At 39.9% G+C, this 18,789-nt stretch overlaps 1 protein-coding gene across 1 annotated transcript in view; it reads right to left on the reverse strand.

Annotated features, from left to right (window-relative positions):
- MYO1H (myosin IH) overlaps nucleotides 1–18,789 on the reverse strand; it is a 372,029-nt gene that overhangs the window by 139,946 nt on the left and 213,294 nt on the right.

Below are 18,789 nucleotides of genomic sequence, written 5' to 3' on the forward strand. Positions count from 1 at the left end.
GTCATCAATATCATTAGGATAATGTCATTCAAACGACAAAGGATGGAAAGGAACAATACTACTATTTAGGCTTCCAATGATGTTTTTTAAAGGAATTAAAACTGTAGAGAGAAAGTAAGGGGAAGAAAATTGAACAAATGAAGTCAAAACTGTAAGAAAGTATATTTAAAGGGACAGTAAACACCAAAAATGTTATTGTTTAAAAATATAGATAATCCCTTTATTTACCGTCCCCCAATTTCGCATAACTAACACAGTTATAGAAATATACTTTTTACCTCTGTGATTACCTTGTATCTAAGCTTCTACAGACCGCCCCCTTATTTCAGTTCTTTTGACAGACTTGCATTTCAGGCAATTAGTGCTGACTTTTAAATTACACCACGGGCGTGAGCACATTGTTATCTATATGGCACACATTAACTAACGCCCTCTACCTGGGAAAAACTGTCAAATGCATTCCAGATAAGAGTCAGTCTTCAAGGCCTTAGAAATTAGCATATGAACCTACCTAGGTATAGCTTTCAACAAAGAATACCAAGAGTACAAAGCAAATTTTATAATAAAAGTAAATTGGAAAGTTTTTTAAAATTGCATGCCCTATCTGAATCATGAAAGTTTAATTTTGACTTTACTATCCCTTTAAGCATAAAAGATCCAGCTACTAAAAGGTCAGCAGTCTCCTAGTGAAGAACAAGTCAGCAATAAACTCTACACCATTGTGAAAAAACACATATTGACCAAGGAATATTACCTGTAGACTGGAGAAATGCATGTGGGTTAGATCTCAATCAAGATGCAGATAAAAGTTCCTGTTAGTTTAAAATTATATGGATCCTTTTTTTGTTTACAAAAATATGACTTTATAATGTTTTAATTGTGCAGCAAAATGTGCATCACTTTTAAGTCAAATAAAACCATAATAATAAAAAATACTGTTAAAGGGATGTAAAACTCAGTATTTAATCTCCCTGTAAAATATTGCAGCTATTCTTATTAACAGCAAATCTAATAAGATGTTGCTATAATATGGCGGTATGATTGAGATATATTTTTAATGGTTATTAAAAAAAGGGAGTTGCACATTTATTTGAGATCTTGGCCCTATATCTACATTTAACCAGAAATTCCAGTTACATATATTAAAAGAAGAAATTGCATCTAAAAGGAAATGACAGTTTCCAAAAAACCAGAGAGGCGACACTTGCCTCAGAGTTACGTGAAGAAAAATTTAATATTTCAAACTCAGTATAAGACACTTCATAATCACTGTAATCTTACTGGCCTTACTGGCTAGAAGACTATTATTTAAATATTGGGCCACTCAGCGAGTACCCACATTAAGAGCATTAAAACTTAGTATATCCTAGCAACTGACGCAGGAGAAATGGAACACATTAGGAGATCCCCTTAAAAGATCTAGTAAATTTGTAATAAAGTTGGAGATTTACATACTTTCTCTGTCACAATTAGCTAAAAAATAAATGATATACCAACTAAGAAATACAGAGTGCATAATGGAAAAGCAACTATGAGGACAATGGACATTTGACTTACTAAATAGTAGACCTTGAGATAAAGTAGGGTTAACGTAGAGAGGAACATTTAGATGACTGCACGGGGAGACCCTGGGCGAGGTAGGGAGCAAGTGGCACTCGTCTTTTTATATGCCCTAGCAATAGGTACACTTGGATACACGAAAATAGCTCATCATTAGGAGGTTTGCTTTTTATTTGTATTTTGCTTTAATAATTGTTCTGTTTGTCTGACTTTATTCCTTTAAATAGCTGGAAGAGAGGACAAGCACAAATGCCTACCTTGTGTTTATAAAGTATGTATGTAATGTAATATGGCATGTAGAAACTGTTAATCGTGCTACATATTATTCGTTCTTGTCCTTGGATGGTCATAATAAATAAAGTTAAAAAAAAAAAACAACAACAAAAAAACAAGAATTCCTGGGAATACAAAAATCCAAAGACAGTGGGGCCTAGTTATCAAGCCGTCAACCTTAAATACGCTGGAATTCCGCAGCGTATTTGTGGCAAGGCTGATTCGCATTAGTTATCAAAAGCTAGAGACCGGCAAAAGTAGAATTTTGTGACGTAAACTTCGATCCGCCGGACTCAGTCCAACAAAGATCGATTCTTACGTCACTCCAGATGTTCTGCACACAAGTGCGGCACAATCTGACTACTTTTGCTAGTTATCAAAAAACTAGCAGGTACGCTCGGCACTTTTACGGCCCAGCGTACCTGGTTTTCAAACCGCCACCCTGGAGGCGGCGGATCCCATAGGAATCAATGGGAGTCTGACCATAGCGAAAGTTCATGTTCGCTGCTGCCAGATATTCCTTTGATTCCTATGGGAGATGTCTGCACCTAACACCCTAACATGTACATCGAGTCTAAACACCACTAATCTGTCCCCCCTACACCGCCGAAACTAAATAAAGTTATTGCCCACTAAACCGCCGCTCCTGGAGCCCACCGCAAGCTACTCTATACATATTAACCCCTAAACCGCCGCTCCCGGAGCCCACCGCAAGCTACTCTATACATATTAACCCCTAAACCGCCGCTCCCAGAGCCCACCGCAACTATAATATATGTATTAACCCCTAAACCGCCGCTCCCGGAGCCCACCGCCACCTACATTATACCTAGTAACCCCTATCCTGCCCCCCCATACCGCCGACCTCTGTAATAAAGTTATTAACCCCTATCCTACCGATCCCGCACCTCGCTGCAACTAAATAAATAGTTTAACCCCTAAACCGCCGCTCCCTGACCCTGCCGCAACCTATATTAAATTTATTAACCCCTAATCTGCCCCCACACACCGTCACCACCTATAATAAATTTATTAACCCCTATCCTGCCCCCCACTACACCGCCGCCACTGTAATAAATTTATTAACCCCTAAAGTCTAACACTAACCCTAACACCCCCCTAACTAAAATATTAATTAAATAAATCTAAATAATATTTCTATTATGAACTAAATTAATCCTATTTAAAACTAAATACTTACCTTTAAAATATCCCTAATATAGCTACAATATAAATAATACTTATATTGTAGATATCTTAGGATTTATTTTTATTTTACAGGCATCTTTCAATTTATTTTAACTAGGTACAATAGCTATTAAATAGTTATTAACTATTTAATAGCTTACCTAGCTAAAATAAAGAGAAATGTACCTGTAAAATAAAAACTAACCTAAGTTACAATTACACCTAACACTACACTATACTTTAATAAATTATTCCTATTTAAAACTAAATACTTACCTGTAAAATAAACCCTAAAATTAATTAATAATTACATTGTATCTATTTTAGGGTTTATATTTATTTTACAGGTAACTTTATTTTAGCTAGTTAGAATAGTTATTAAATAGGTAGTTATTAACTATTTAATAACTACCTAGCTAAAATAAATACAAAATTACCTGTAAAATAAATCCTAACCAAAGTTACAATTAAACCTAACACTACACTATCATTAAATAAATTAAATAAATTAACTACAAATAACTACAATTAAATACAATTAAACTAACTAAAGTACAAAAAAACAAAACCTAAGTTACAAAAAATAAAAAAAATAGGTTACAAACATTTAAAAAATATTACAATTTTAAGCTACTTACACCTAATCTAAGCCCCCTAATAAAATAACAAACCCCCCAAAATAAAAAAATGCCCTACCCTATTCTAAATTTAAAAAGTTCAAAGCTCTTTTACCTTACCAGCCCTTAAAAGGGCCTTTTGTGGGGGCATGCCCCAAAGAATTCAGCTCTTTTGCCTGTAAAAGAAAAATACAACCCCCCCCAACATTAAAACCCACCACCCACATACCCCTAATCTAACCCAAACCCCCCTTAAAAAAACCTAACACTAATCCCCTGAAGATCATCCTACCTTTAGTCGTCTTCACTCAGCCGAGCAGCGATGGAACTGAAGAGGAGACCCGGAGCGGCAGAAGTTATCATCCAAGGGGCGCTGAAGAAATCTTCCATCCGATGAAGTGATACTCCAAGCGACGCTGAAGAATTCTTCCATCCGGGCGATGTCATCTTCCAAGCGGCGCTGAAGAAGCCTTCTATCCGGGCGATGTCATCTTCCAAGTGGGGTCTTCAATCTTCAATCTTCATCCCGACGTGGAACATCTTTCTTTACCGACAGACTACCGACGAATGAAGGCTCCTTTAAGGGACGTCATCCAAGATGAAAAATCTGATTGGCTGATTGAATCAGATTGAGCTCGCATTCTATTGGCTGTTCCGATCAGCCAATAGAATGCAAGCTCAATCTGATTGGCTGATTGGATCAGCCAATCGGATTGAACTTGAATCTGATTGGCTGATTCCATCAGCCAATCAGATTTTTCCTACCTTAATTCCGGTTGGCTGATCCTATCAGCCAATCGGAATTGAAGGGACGTCATCTTGGATGACGTCCCTTAAAGGAGCCTTCATTCGTCGGTAGTCCTGTGGTAAAGAAGGATGTTCCACGTCGGCAGGATGAAGATTGAAGATTGAAGACCCCACTTGGAAGATGACATCGCCCGGATAGAAGGCTTCTTCATTGCCGCTTGGAAGATGACATCGCCCGGATGGAAGAATTCTTCAGCGCCGCTTGGAGGATCACTTCATCGGATGGAAGATTTCTTCAGCGCCCCTTGGATGATAACTTCTGCCGCTCCGGGTCTCCTCTTCAGTTCCATCGCTGCTCGGCTGAGTGAAGACGACTAAAGGTAGGATTATCTTCAGGGGATTAGTGTTAGGTTTTTTTAAGGGGGGTTTGGGTTAGATTAGGGGTATGTGGGTGGTGGGTTTTAATGTTGGGGGGGTTGTATTTTTCTTTTACAGGCAAAAGAGCTGAATTCTTTGGGGCATGCCCCCACAAAAGGCCCTTTTAAGGGCTGGTAAGGTAAAAGAGCTTTGAACTTTTTTAATTTAGAATAGGGTAGGGCATTTTTTTATTTTGGGGGGGTTTGTTATTTTATTAGGGGGCTTAGATTAGGTGTAAGTAGCTTAAAATTGTTGTAATATTTTTTAAATGTTTGTAACCTATTTTTTTTATTTTTTGTAACTTAGGTGTTTTTTTTTTTGTACTTTAGTTAGTTTATGTAATTGTATTTAATTGTAGTTATTTGTAGTTAATTTATTTGATTTATTTAATGATAGTGTAGTGTTAGGTTTAATTGTAACTTAGGTTAGGATTTATTTTACAGGTAATTTTGTATTTATTTTAGCTAGGTAGTTATTAAATAGTTAATAACTATTTAATAACTATTCTAACTAGCTAAAATAAATACAAAGTTACCTGTAAAATAAATATAATTCCTAAAATAGCTACAATGTAATTATTATTTACATTGTAGCTATCTTAGGCCTAGATTTAGAGTTTGGCGGTAGCCGTGAAAACCAGCGTTAGAGGCTCCTAACGCTGGTTTTAGGCTACCTCCGGTATTTGGAGTCATTCAAAAAAGGGTCTAACGCTCACTTTTCAGCCGCGACTTTTCCATACCGCAGATCCCCTTACGTCAATTGCGTATCCTATCTTTTCAATGGGATTTTTCTAACTCCGGTATTTAGAGTCGTGTCTGAAGTGAGCGTTAGAATTCTAACGACAAAACTCCAGCCGCAGAAAAAAGTCAGTAGTTAAGAGCTTTCTGGGCTAACGCCAGTTCATAAAGCTCTTTACTACTGTACTCTAAAGTACACTAACACCCATAAACTACCTATGTACCCCTAAACCGAGGCCCCCCCACATCGCCGCCACTCGATTAAATTTTTTAACCCCTAATCTGCCGACCGCCACCTACGTTATCCGTATGTACCCCTAATCTGCTGCCCCTAACACCGCCGACCCCTATATTATATTTATTAACCCCTAATCTGCCCCCCTCAACGTCGCCTCCACCTGCCTACACTTATTAACCCCTAATCTGCTGAGCGGACCGCACCGCTATCATATAAAGTTATTAACCCCTAATCTGCCTCACTAACCCTATAATAAATAGTATTAACCCCTAATCTGCCCTCCCTAACATCGCCGACACCTAACTTCAATTATTAACCCCTAATCTGCCGACCGGAGCTCACCGCTATTCTAATAAATGTATTAACCCCTAAAGCTAAGTCTAACCCTAACACTAACACCCCCCTAACTTAAATATAATTTAAATTTAACGAAATTAATTAACTCTTATTAAATAAATTATTCCTATTTAAAGCTAAATACTTACCTGTAAAATAAATCCTAATATAGCTACAATATAAATTATAATTATATTATAGCTATTTTAGGATTAATATTTATTTTACAGGTAACTTTGTATTTATTTTAACCAGGTACAATAGCTATTAAATAGTTAAGAACTATTTAATAGCTAAAATAGTTAAAATAATTACAAAATTACCTGTAAAATAAATCCTAACCTAAGTTACAATTAAACCTAACACTATACTATCATTAAATTAATTAAATAAAATACCTACAATTACCTACAATTAAACCTAACACTACACTATCAATACATTAATTAAATACAATACCTACAAATAACTACAATGAAATAAACTAAAGTACAAAAAATAAAAAAGAACTAAGTTACAAAAAATAAAAAAATAATTACAAACATAAGAAAAATATTACAACAATTTTAAACTAATTACACCTACTCTAAGCCCCCTAATAAAATAACAAAGACCCCCAAAATAAAAAATGCCCTACCCTATTCTAAATTACTAAAGATCGGAATAGCCAATAGAATGCGAGCTCAGTCTGATTGGCTGATTGGATCAGCCAATCGGATTGAACTTGATTCTGATTGGCTGATTCCATCAGCCAATCAGAATATTCCTACCTTAATTCCGATTGGCTGATAGAATCCTATCAGCCAATCGGAATTCGAGGGACGCCATCTTGGATGACGTCCCTTAAAGGAACCGTCATTCTTCAGTTGGACGTCGCCGGATGAAGATGGGTCCGCGGTGGAGGTCTTCAGGATGGAGCCGGTCCTCATCGGATGAAGATAGAAGATGCCGCTTGGAAGATGATGGTTGCCGGTCCGGATCTACTCTTCTTCCCGGATAGGATGAAGACTTTGGAGCCTCTTCTGGACCTCTTCAGCCACCGGATGATGGATCGCCAGCCCCCGCTTGGGTTGGATGAAGATTTTGGAGCCAGGACCGATCGGTGATACCCGGTGAGGTGAAGACAAGGTAGGATGATCTTCAGGGGCTTAGTGTTAGGTTTATTTAAGGGGGGTTTGGGTTAGATTAGGTGTATGTGGGTGGTGGGTTGTAATGTTGGGGGGGGGTATTGTATGTTTTTTTTTACAGGCAAAAGAGCTGAACTTCTTGGGGCATGCCCCGCAAAGGGCCCTGTTCAGGGCTGGTAAGGTAAAAGAGCTTTGAACTTTAGTAATTTAGAATAGGGTAGGGCATTTTTTATTTTGGGGGTCTTTGTTATTTTATTAGGGGGCTTAGAGTAGGTGTAATTAGTTTAAAATTGTTGTAATATTTTTCTTATGTTTGTAATTATTTTTTTATTTTTTGTACTTTAGTTAATTTCATTGTAGTTATTTGTAGGTATTGTATTTAATTAATGTATTGATAGTGTAGTGTTAGGTTTAATTGTAGGTAATTGTAGGTATTTTATTTAATTAATTTAATGATAGTATAGTGTTAGGTTTAATTGTAACTTAGGTTAGGATTTATTTTACAGGTAATTTTGCAATTATTTTAACTATTTTAGCTATTAAATAGTTCTTAACTATTTAATAGCTATTGTACCTGGTTAAAATAAATACAAAGTTACCTGTAAAATAAATATTAATCCTAAAATAGCTATAATATAATTATAATTTATATTGTAGCTATATTAGGATTTATTTTACAGGTAAGTATTTAGCTTTAAATAGGAATAATTTATTTAATAAGAGTTAATTAATTTCGTTAGATTTAAATTATATTTAAGTTAGGGGGGTGTTAGTGTTAGGGTTAGACTTAGCTTTAGGGGTTAATACATTTATTAGAATAGCGGTGAGCTCCGGTCAGCAGATTAGGGGTTAATAATTGAAGTTAGGTGTCGGCGATGTTAGGGAGGGCAGATTAGGGGTTAATACTATTTATTATAGGGTTAGTGAGGCGGATTAGGGGTTAATAACTTTATTATGATAGCGGTGCGGTCCGCTCGGCAGATTAGGGGTTAATAAGTGTAGGCAGGTGGAGGCGTCGTTGAGGGGGGCAGATTAGGGGTTAATAAATATAGGGGTCGGCGGTGTTAGGGGCAGCAGATTAGGGGTACATAAGGATAATGTAAGTAGCGGCGGTTTACGGAGCGGCAGATTAGGGGTTAAAAATAATATGCAGGGGTCAGCGATAGCGGGGGTGGCAGATTAGGGGTTAATAAGTGTAAGGCTAGGGGTGTTTAGACTCAGGGTACATGTTAGGGTGTTAGGTGCAGACGTAGGAAGTGTTTCCCCATAGCAAACAATGGGGCTGCGTTAGGAGCTGAACGCGGCTTTTTTGCAGGTGTTAGGTTTTATTTCAGCTCAAACAGCCCCATTGTTTCCTATGGGGGAATCGTGCACGAGCACGTTTTTGAGGCTGGCCGCGTCCGTAAGCAACTCTGGTATCGAGAGTTGAAGCTGCGTTAAATATGCTCTACGCTCCTTTTTTGGAGCCTAACGCAGCCTTTATGTGGACTCTCAATACCAGAGTTATTTTTATGGTGCGGCCAGAAAAAAGCCGGCGTTATGCGGGTCCTTACCGACAAAACTCTAAATCTAGCCGTTAGGGTTTATTTTACAGGTAAGTATTTAGTTTTAAATAGGAATAATTTATTAAAGTATAGTGTAGTGTGAGGTGTAATTGTAACTTAGGTTAGTTTTTATTTTATAGGTACAATTCTCTTTATTTTAGCTAGGTAAGCTATTAAATAGTTAATAACTATTTAATAGCTATTGTACCTAGTTAAAATAAATTGAAAGATGCCTGTAAAATAAAAATAAATCCTAAGATAGCTACAATATAATTATTATTTATATTGTAGCTATATTAGGGTTTATTTTAAAGGTAAGTATTTAGTTTTAAATAGGATTCATTTAGTTAATAATAGAAATATTATTTAGATTTATTTAATTAATATTTAAGTTAGGGGGGTGTTAGGGTTAGTGTTAGACTTAGGTTTAGGGGTTAATAATTTTATTACAGTGGCGGCGATGTAGTGGGGGGCAGGATAGGGGTTAATAAATTTATTATAGGTGGCGACGGTGTAGGGGGGGCAGGATAGGGGTTAATAAATTTAATATAGGTGGCGACGGTGTAGGGGGGGGCAGGATAGGGGTTAATAAATTTAATATAGGTTGCGTCGGGTTCAGGGAGCGGTGGTTTAGGGTTTAAACTATTTATTTAGTTGTGGCGAGGTGCGGGATCGGCAGGATAGGGGTTAATAACTTTATTATAGAGGGCGACGGTATAGGGGGGGCAGGATAGGGGTTACTAGGTATAATGTAGGTGGCAGCGGTGTCCGGGAGCGGCGGTTTAGGGGTTAATACATTTATCAGAGTTGCGGCAGGGTCTAGGAGCGGCGGTTTAGGGGTTAATACATTTATCAGAGTTGCGGCAGGGTCTAGGAGCGGCGGTTTAGGGGTTAGTAACTTTATTTAGTTGCGGGGGACTCCGGGGGAGCCGGTATAGGGGGTAGAACAGTGTAGTTAGTGTGAGTGCTTAGTGACAGGCTAGCAATAAAGCTGGGAAAAAGCCAAAGAGCAGCGAGATCGGATGAGTGATAACTCTCACAGTCCGCTGCTCATCGCCCCGTACTTAGTGCGCGGCTTTTTGACAGCTTTATATGATAACTTAGGCGAAATTTTTCAGGTCTGCGGCGGCGATGTGAGGCGAGCTTAGGCGGGCGTATTGGGCCGGCAAAGGCAGGAAAGTTGACACGTTGATAACTACCCCCCAGCGAGTGAAAGTAAGTTGGATCAGATTTTGACTAACAGCCATATATATTGATTCTTCCACAAATATGGTTTCTTTCATGTAATTGGCAAGAGTCCATGAGCTAGTGTCAGGGTACAGCAACCCTTAATGTGACGTTGTAGGATCACAACTGCAGACCAGCTCTATAAGGTGTTAGTGTCAAACTTTAGAAGTGGTACGTGTTTCTTTGTTACAGGAGTAATTTGGGAACTCCTGTATTACTGAATAAATGTCTGTTTTAATACCCCTTTGTCAGGGTTAACAAGTAATCCTTAGTAAGTGATACAGTCTTTAGGAATTCTTATCAATGCTCAACCTTGTTACATATATAAGTCTTATCCAGCAGTAGTGACAAGCAAACAGTTCAACTTAGTAGTGTGAGTGTACCTCGTGTACCTTGTAAATGGGAGAGGTGTCCGTGCTGCAGCTGCAGAGCGTGTCTTGTACCTGAGCGTACTTCCTCCAATCAGAGTGCAGGATTAGCTGGCAGGCAGTCAGCGTGGAAGTTGCCTCGACCGGGTCTATGTGGGAGTAAGCGTGTAGAGACCGGGAGGTGTGTTGCTGAACTCCAATCACAGTACAGGAATTGCTGGCAGGCAGTACGGTGCTAAAGCAAGCACGGAGTTTATCGTGAGCGGGTATCACCCGTGAACAGAGATTGTAATCCTTCTGTAATGGAAATATAGTAACGGTGAGTCTTTTGTATGGGATGTAACCCACAGGTGGAAATGGCTTCAGTTAGCAGGTAGACTGCGGGGAACTTTGGTTTTAGAGCCGAGTCGACTTTACTTGGAACTGTAAACAGATCTAGAAGGGATAAATCCTTAGGTCCTTAGTAGAAGGATATAAAGTCAGTATTTTAGATATCTTTTGTAGGAATAGCCAGGACGTTCAGAGTATGCTTCCTCTCTCATGAGATTCAGGTAGACTAAACATTAATCGGCAGGTGGAAGGGGGAGGAGTAGGAATAAATAAGTTTGACTTAAAGGTACAGGAACCAACCCTGACAGGTCCCCCCGTCAAAGGTGCTGCACCGCAGCAGGGAGAGCTGGTTTATCTGGATGAAGCATGTGAAAACGCCTAATCAAACGAGAGGCATTGATGTTGGAGAAGGGTTCCCAAGAGTCTTCATCTTGGGAGTACCCTTTCCAACGAATCAGGTACTGCAACACCCCACGGGAAAGTCTCGAGTCGAGAATGTCAGAAACTTTGTAAACCGTTTCCTCCTGTATCACAGGTGGGGAGCTGGAAGATGCAGCCTGTTGACGAGTAGGTACATAAGGTTTCAGCAAGGAAACGTGGAATGTGGGATGAACAGGAATTTCAGGTGGTAGTTCGAGGGTCACAGCGTTTTCATTAACGACCTTGATGATTTTGTAAGGTCCAATAAAGAGATGAGAAAACTTCCGACTAGGAGTTCTCAGCTTCAAATGCCGAGTTGACAGCCAAACCATGTCTCCTTCTTGATATCTGGGTGGAGTGCGTCTTTTCATATCAAAATAATGTTTTTGTCTTTGCTGGGCTGCCAGAACATTATCCTTTAGGAAGGCGAACAGTTCAAGAAGTGTGTTAGTCGTGTCATCTACTACAGGAGATGTAGTGTTGAGATGAGGGTGGAGATGAAAGGTAGGATGATACCCATAGTTGGCGAAGAACGGAGTATTCTTAGTAGAGCTGTTGAGGGTGTTATTGTAGGCAAACTCTGCCATAGGTAAGTTATTCAGCCACTCATCCTGTTGGTGGGAACAATAACATCTAATGTATTGTTCAATCCACTGGTTGACGCGTTCCGTCTGACCATTTGTTTTGGGATGGAATGCCGTACTGTAGCGATGGTCAATTTTGAGAACTTTACACAATTGCCTCCAGAACCTGGAGGTAAACTGTGAACCCCTATCGGATACGATAATGGACGGCAAGCCATGTATGCGGACTATGTGTGAGAGGAATAATTTGGAGGTTTCTGCAGCGGTGGGTAGTTTCTTGTAGGGTATAAAGTGTGCCATCTTGGTTAGGATGTCCACAACCACCATGATCGTAGTTGATTGATTGGATGAAGGTAAATCGACTATGAAGTCCATCCCTACTGTATGCCAGGGTCTGTCTGGGATAGGAAGAGGTTTTAACGTACCATATGGTTTAGTCTTTTCGGATTTTGACACAGCACAAACATGACAACTCTTGATGAATTGGTCAACAGATTGTTGAATGTTAGGCCACCAATAGTTCCTCTTGACAAGTTCAGTTGTTTTATTGATCCCAGGATGTCCCGCCAGAGGGGAATCATGATGATCGTGGAGTATGTCATCCCTTAATGCTGGAGGTATGTAAATCCTTCCTTGTACATGAGCTAAACCCCTGGAATCCAATTGGTGGTTATGAGTTGGGAGAGTTGTGTCTTTTCTTTGATGTGTCTTCAAGGTTTGGGTGGAATCTTCAATTACACCAATGAATTGTTGGGGCGAGAGTATAGGTTGTACCGGTGAAGATTGGATTGGACGAGGGAACTGTCTGGACAATGAGTCTGCCTTACCGTTTTTTGCACCTGGTCGGTATGTGATATGGAATTGGAATCTTGTGAAGAAGAGACTCCAACGGACTTGACGTGCCGAGAGGGCTTTACTTGGTTGGAGATATTCGAGATTACGGTGATCCGTATATATGAGAATTGGGAACGAAGCTCCTTCAAGTAGATGTCTCCAGTGTTCCAAAGATGCCTTTATAACAAGAAGCTCTTTCTCCCCAATGGGATAATTACGTTCAGGAGGAGTCATCAGTCTTGAATAGAAAGCGACAGGATGTATCGGATCAGTGGGAGATTTCCTTTGGGACAGTATGGCACCCAGAGCATAATCTGAGGCGTCCACCTCAAGGATGAACTGTAAACCAGTGTCAGGGAATTGGAGAATAGGAGCCGTTGTGAATGAATTCTTGAGGCTATCAAAAGCTGATTGTGCTTCTGGGTTCCAACGGAATTGCGACTGAGAGCCTGTAAGAGCACTGAGTGGTCTGGCGATATTGGAGAACCCTTTAATGAATTTTCTATAGAAGTTGGCGAATCCTAGAAACCTTTGTACATCCTTTTTGGAAGTGGGTGTGGGCCACTTCTGTATAGCTTCAATTTTTCCTTCCTCCATTTGTACTCCGGATGAGGATATCTTGTAGCCGAGGAAAGTAATCTCATAGGTATGGAAGGTACATTTTTCAAGCTTGGCATATAATTGATGTGTTCTTAGGCGTTCTAGGACCCACCGTACATGCTTCTTGTGGTCTTGCAGGTTGTCGGAGTATATCAGGATGTCATCGAGATAAATGACAAGGCACACGTCCAATAAGTCCCTGAAGATATCATTAATGAAATACTGGAACGTGGCCGGGGCGTTACAGAGCCCAAACGGCATCACCATATACTCATAAAGCCCATAACGGGTCCGAAATGCGGTGAGCCACTCATCGCCCTCCCTGATCCGTACGAGATTGTAGGCACCCCTGAGGTCCAGCTTCGTATAGACAGTTGCCTTACTTAAGCGCTCGACTAATTCGGGTATAAGTGGAAGGGGATATCTATTCTTCTTGGTCCGTTTGTTCAATTCCCTGTAGTCGATTATAGGGCGAAGGGTCTTATCCTTATTCCTCACGAAGAATATGCCTGCTCCAGCAGGAGAAGTAGATGGTCTGATGAACCCCTTTTTGAGGTTCTCATCGAGGTATTCCTTAAGATGTTCCAATTCAGGCTGGGAGAGAGGATAAATGTGCCCATAGGGTATATCAGAACCAGGTAGTAGTTCTATAGGGCAATCGTATATGCGGTGCGGTGGTAAGTGTTCAGCTTGTTTTTTATTGAACACATCCATATACTCAGCGTATTCTTGGGGTATGGCCCCTTGTGAAGTGTGGAGGAGTTGTTGATGAGGGTAACAGGTATTGAGGCAATATGTAGAATTTAGATCAACATGTAGAGTTTGCCAGGAAATGGTGGGATGGTGTTTTTGCAACCATGAGAGACCCAAGACTACTGGATATAGAGGAGACGGAATGACATCAAAGGTGATGTATTCAATATGACCTTCTCCAGTAGTGACCTTAAGAGGGATAGTGTGATGAGTTACAGGACCAGAGGTAACATATGTGCCATCAATAACACGAATGGAGACGGGGTTTGCTTTCAGAATTAGTGGTATTTTATTACTTTTTACAAGTGTTAGGTCAAGAAAATTAGAGTAAGCTCCTGAGTCAACGATTGCTTCAGCTTGTAGCACTTGCTGATCCCACTGTAAAGAGAGAGACATGGTACAGTAAGCAGCATTCAAGATCTTATTAGTCAAGCAATTATGTACATATTTTGGCTTACTTCTTTTCTGACGCTGTAGCAGTGGGCATTCTTTTACAAGATGGATTGGAGATGCACAGTACATACAGAGATTCTTCTGTTGTCTTCTGTGTCTCTCTTCGACCGTGAGAGGTCCTTTGGTGAACCCAATCTCCATAGGAGTGGAGGTATCCTTGGGTTGGGGTGCTGGGTAGTACTTTTGGGTTCCCTCTGTCTGCTGGCGTTCGGATCTTCTTTCTCGATGTCTCCTGTCTATCTGGACACTGAGTGCCATGAGATTTTCTAAGGATCTTGGTAATTCGATTCGGGCTAACTCGTCCTTAAGACTGTCAGATAGTCCTAGCCGGTATTGGTTACGGAGAGCGATCTCACTCCACTCTGAATCTTTTGTATAGAGCTTAAACTCAGAAAGATACTCCTCGACAGGACGTCTACCTTGTCTCAGGGAGCGCATATTTGCCTCTGCTGTCAGTTGTTTTTGGGTGTCTTCATATAGGGAGCTCATTTCAGAGAAAAAATCGGTGAGTGAACCCAAGATAGGGTCTTCATTCTCTAGAAAGGTATCCGCCCATACCCTGGGCTCTCCAGTGAGAAAAGAGATAACCGTCATGACCTTAATTCTTTCAGTGTTGTATGTCCTAGGCTTCATCTGGAACAGTAAATAGCAGGCGTTCTTGAACTGTCTGAAAAGCTTCCTGTCTCCTGCGAACCGTTCAGGTAAACAGACCTGAGGTTCAGGGGTGCTATCCCTAACTGTAGCTCTGAGACTATCGTTTTGCAACTGAACTTCCCTTAAACCTTGGGAGAGTTGTTCAACCCTCTGGGACAGGTTATAAACAACCGTAGGCAGGTCTGCTGGATCCATGGTTATGGCCGATTAATATGTCAGGGTACAGCAACCCTTAATGTGACGTTGTAGGATCACAACTGCAGACCAGCTCTATAAGGTGTTAGTGTCAAACTTTAGAAGTGGTACGTGTTTCTTTGTTACAGGAGTAATCTGGGAACTCCTGTATTACTGAATAAATGTCTGTTTTAATACCCCTTTGTCAGGGTTAACAAGTAATCCTTAGTAAGTGATACAGTCTTTAGGAATTCTTATCAATGCTCAACCTTGTTACATATATAAGTCTTATCCAGCAGTAGTGACAAGCAAACAGTTCAACTTAGTAGTGTGAGTGTACCTCGTGTACCTTGTAAATGGGAGAGGTGTCCGTGCTGCAGCTGCAGAGCGTGTCTTGTACCTGAGCGTACTTCCTCCAATCAGAGTGCAGGATTAGCTGGCAGGCAGTCAGCGTGGAAGTTGCCTCGACCGGGTCTATGTGGGAGTAAGCGTGTAGAGACTGGGAGGTGTGTTGCTGAACTCCAATCACAGTACAGGAATTGCTGGCAGGCAGTACGGTGCTAAAGCAAGCACGGAATTTATCGTGAGCGGGTATCACCCGTGAACAGAGATTGTAATCCTTCTGTAGTGGAAATATAGTAACGGTGAGTCTTTTGTATGGGATGTAACCCACAGGTGGAAATGGCTTCAGTTAGCAGGTAGACTGCGGGGAACTTTGGTTTTAGAGCCGAGTCGACTTTACTTGGAACTGTAAACAGATCTAGAAGGGATAAATCCTTAGGTCCTTAGTAGAAGGATATAAAGTCAGTATTTTAGATATCTTTTGTAGGAATAGCCAGGACGTTCAGAGTATGCTTCCTCTCTCATGAGATTCAGGTAGACTAAACATTAATCGGCAGGTGGAAGGGGGAGGAGTAGGAATAAATAAGTTTGACTTAAAGGTACAGGAACCAACCCTGACAGCTAGTGACGTATGGGATATACAATCCTACAAGGAGGGGCAAAGTTTCCCAAACCTCAAAATGCCTATAAATAAACCCCTCACCACACCCACAATTCAGTTTTACAAACTTTGCCTCCTATGGAGGTGGTGAAGTAAGTTTGTGCTAAAATTTCTACATTGACATGCGCTTCTCAGCATTTTGAAGCCCAATTCCTCTCATAGTACAGCGAATGTCAGAGGGACGTAGAGAGTATTACCTATTGAATGCAATTATTTTTTTTTCATATTCTCTGTTATCGGTCGTAAAGATTCATCTACTACCTCCCTTTTCAGATCGACAATATACTCTCATATACCATTACCTCTACTGATAACTGTTTCAGTACTGGTTTGGCTATCTGCTATATGTGGATGGGTGTCTTTTGTTAAGTATGTTTTTATTTCTTAAGGCACCTCAGCTATGGTTTGGCACTTTACGCATTTATATAAAGTTCTAAATATATGTATTGTACTTATATTTGCCATGAGTCAGGTTCATGTATTTCCTTTTGCAGATTGTCAGTTTCATATTTGGGAAAATTAATATTGAGAAATATTTTTCTTACCTGGGGTTTAGTCTTTTTTCAATTGACTACTTGTTTAAAATTGCGGGCTGTCTTAGGCTCGCGGGTGCGCTAAATGCTACACTTTTTGGTGCGAAAGGCACGTCCGTTGACGCAAGTTCGTCATTTCCGGTGTCGTACTTGACGCTGGGGTTCACACAGGGTTGCGTTGTTAGTGACGCAAGTGTGTCATTTTCGGACATGGTTGGCGCCAAAAAAAATTTCCGTTATGTTGTGCGTCATACTTGGCGCCAAACCTTTTTTCATTATTTATTGCCCCTTTGCTTTTGCCTCTTGTCTTTTTCTATGTCAGAGGGTTATGCTATTTGCATTTTTTCCCATTCCTGAAACTGTCATATTAGGAAATTGATAATTCTGCTTTATATGTTGTTTTTTCTTTTACATTTTGCAAGATGTCTCAATCTGATCCTGCCTCACAAGTATCTGCTGGAACTTTGCTGTCTGACATTGGTTCTACCAAAGCTAAGTGCATTTGTTGTAAAATTGTGGATATTATATCTCCTAATGTCATTTGTATTAGTTGCCATGATAAACTTTTACATGCAGATAGAGTGTCCATCTGTAATAGTACATTGCTGGTTGCAGTTCCTTCAACCTCTAATTTACATGATATACCTGTGAATTTTAAAGTATTTGTTACTGATTCTATTCAGAAGACTTTGTCTGCATTTCCACCTTCTAATAAGCGTAAGAGGTCTTTTAAAACTTCTCATAAAGTTGATGAAATTTCAAATGACCAACAACATAATGAATTATCCACCTCTGATGAGGATCTATCTGATTCAGAAGATCCTTCCTCAGACATTGACACTGACAAATCTACTTATTTATTTAAAATAGAGTATATGCGTTCTTTGTTAAAAGAAGTGTTAATTACTTTGGATATTGAGGAAGCTAGTCCTCTTGATATTAAAATCAGTAAACGTTTAAATGCTGTTTTTAAACCTACTGTGGTTACTCCAGAGGTTTTTCCTATTCCTGATGCTATTTCTGACATGATTTCTAAGGAATGGAATAAGCCAGGTACTCCTTTTAATCCTTCTGCAAGGTTTAAAAATTTGTATCCTTTACCAGCAATTGCAATAGAGTTTTGGGAAAAGATTCCCAAAGTTGATGGGGCTATTTCTACTCTTGCTAAACGAACCACTATTCCTATGGATGATAGTACTTCCTTTAAAGATCCTTTAGATAGGAAGCTTGAATCTTATCTAAGGAAAGCCTATTTATATTCAGGTCATCTTCTTAGGCCTGCAATTACTTTGGCTGATGTTGCAGCTGCTTCAACTTTTTGGTTGGAGAATTTAGCGCAACAAGAATCGGATTCTGACATGCTAATCATGTTATTTGTGGTGCCATTTTTGATATTATCAAAATTGATGTTAGATCCATGTCTTTAGCTATTTTAGCTAGAAGAGCTTTGTGGCTTAAATCTTGGAATGTTGATATGACATCTAAGTCTAGATTACTATCTCTTTCTTTCCAAGGTAATAATTTATTTGGTTCTCAGTTGGATTCTATTATTTCAACTGTTACTGGGTGGAAAGGAGTTTTTTTGCCTCAGGATAAAAACCTAAGGGTAAATCTAAGGCTTCTAATCGTTTTCGTTCCTTTCGTCAAAATAAGGAACAAAAACCTAATCCTTCCCCCAAGGAATCTGTTTCCAATTGGAAGCCTTCCTCAAATTGGAATAAATCCAAGCCTTTCAAGAAACCAAAGTCAGCCCCTAAATTCCCATGAAGGTGCGGCCCTCATTCCAGTTCAGCTGGTAGGGGGCAGATTAAGGTTTTTCAAGGATGTTTGGGCAAATTCTGTCCAAAATCAATGGATTCAGAGCATTGTCTCTCAGGGGTACCAAATAGGATTCAGAGTAAGACCTCCTGTGAGAAGATTTTTTCTCTCACGCATCCCAGTGAATCCAGTAAAAGCTCAGGCTTTCCTGAAGTGTTTTTCAGATCTGGAGGTTTCAGGGGTAATCATGCCGGTTCCATTTCAGGAACAAGGCCTGGGGTTTTATGCAAATCTATTCATTGTCCCAAAGAAAG

The sequence above is a fragment of the Bombina bombina genome, chromosome 2 (assembly GCF_027579735.1).
Source record: "Bombina bombina isolate aBomBom1 chromosome 2, aBomBom1.pri, whole genome shotgun sequence".
In the NCBI taxonomy this organism is placed as follows: Eukaryota; Metazoa; Chordata; class Amphibia; order Anura; family Bombinatoridae; genus Bombina; species Bombina bombina.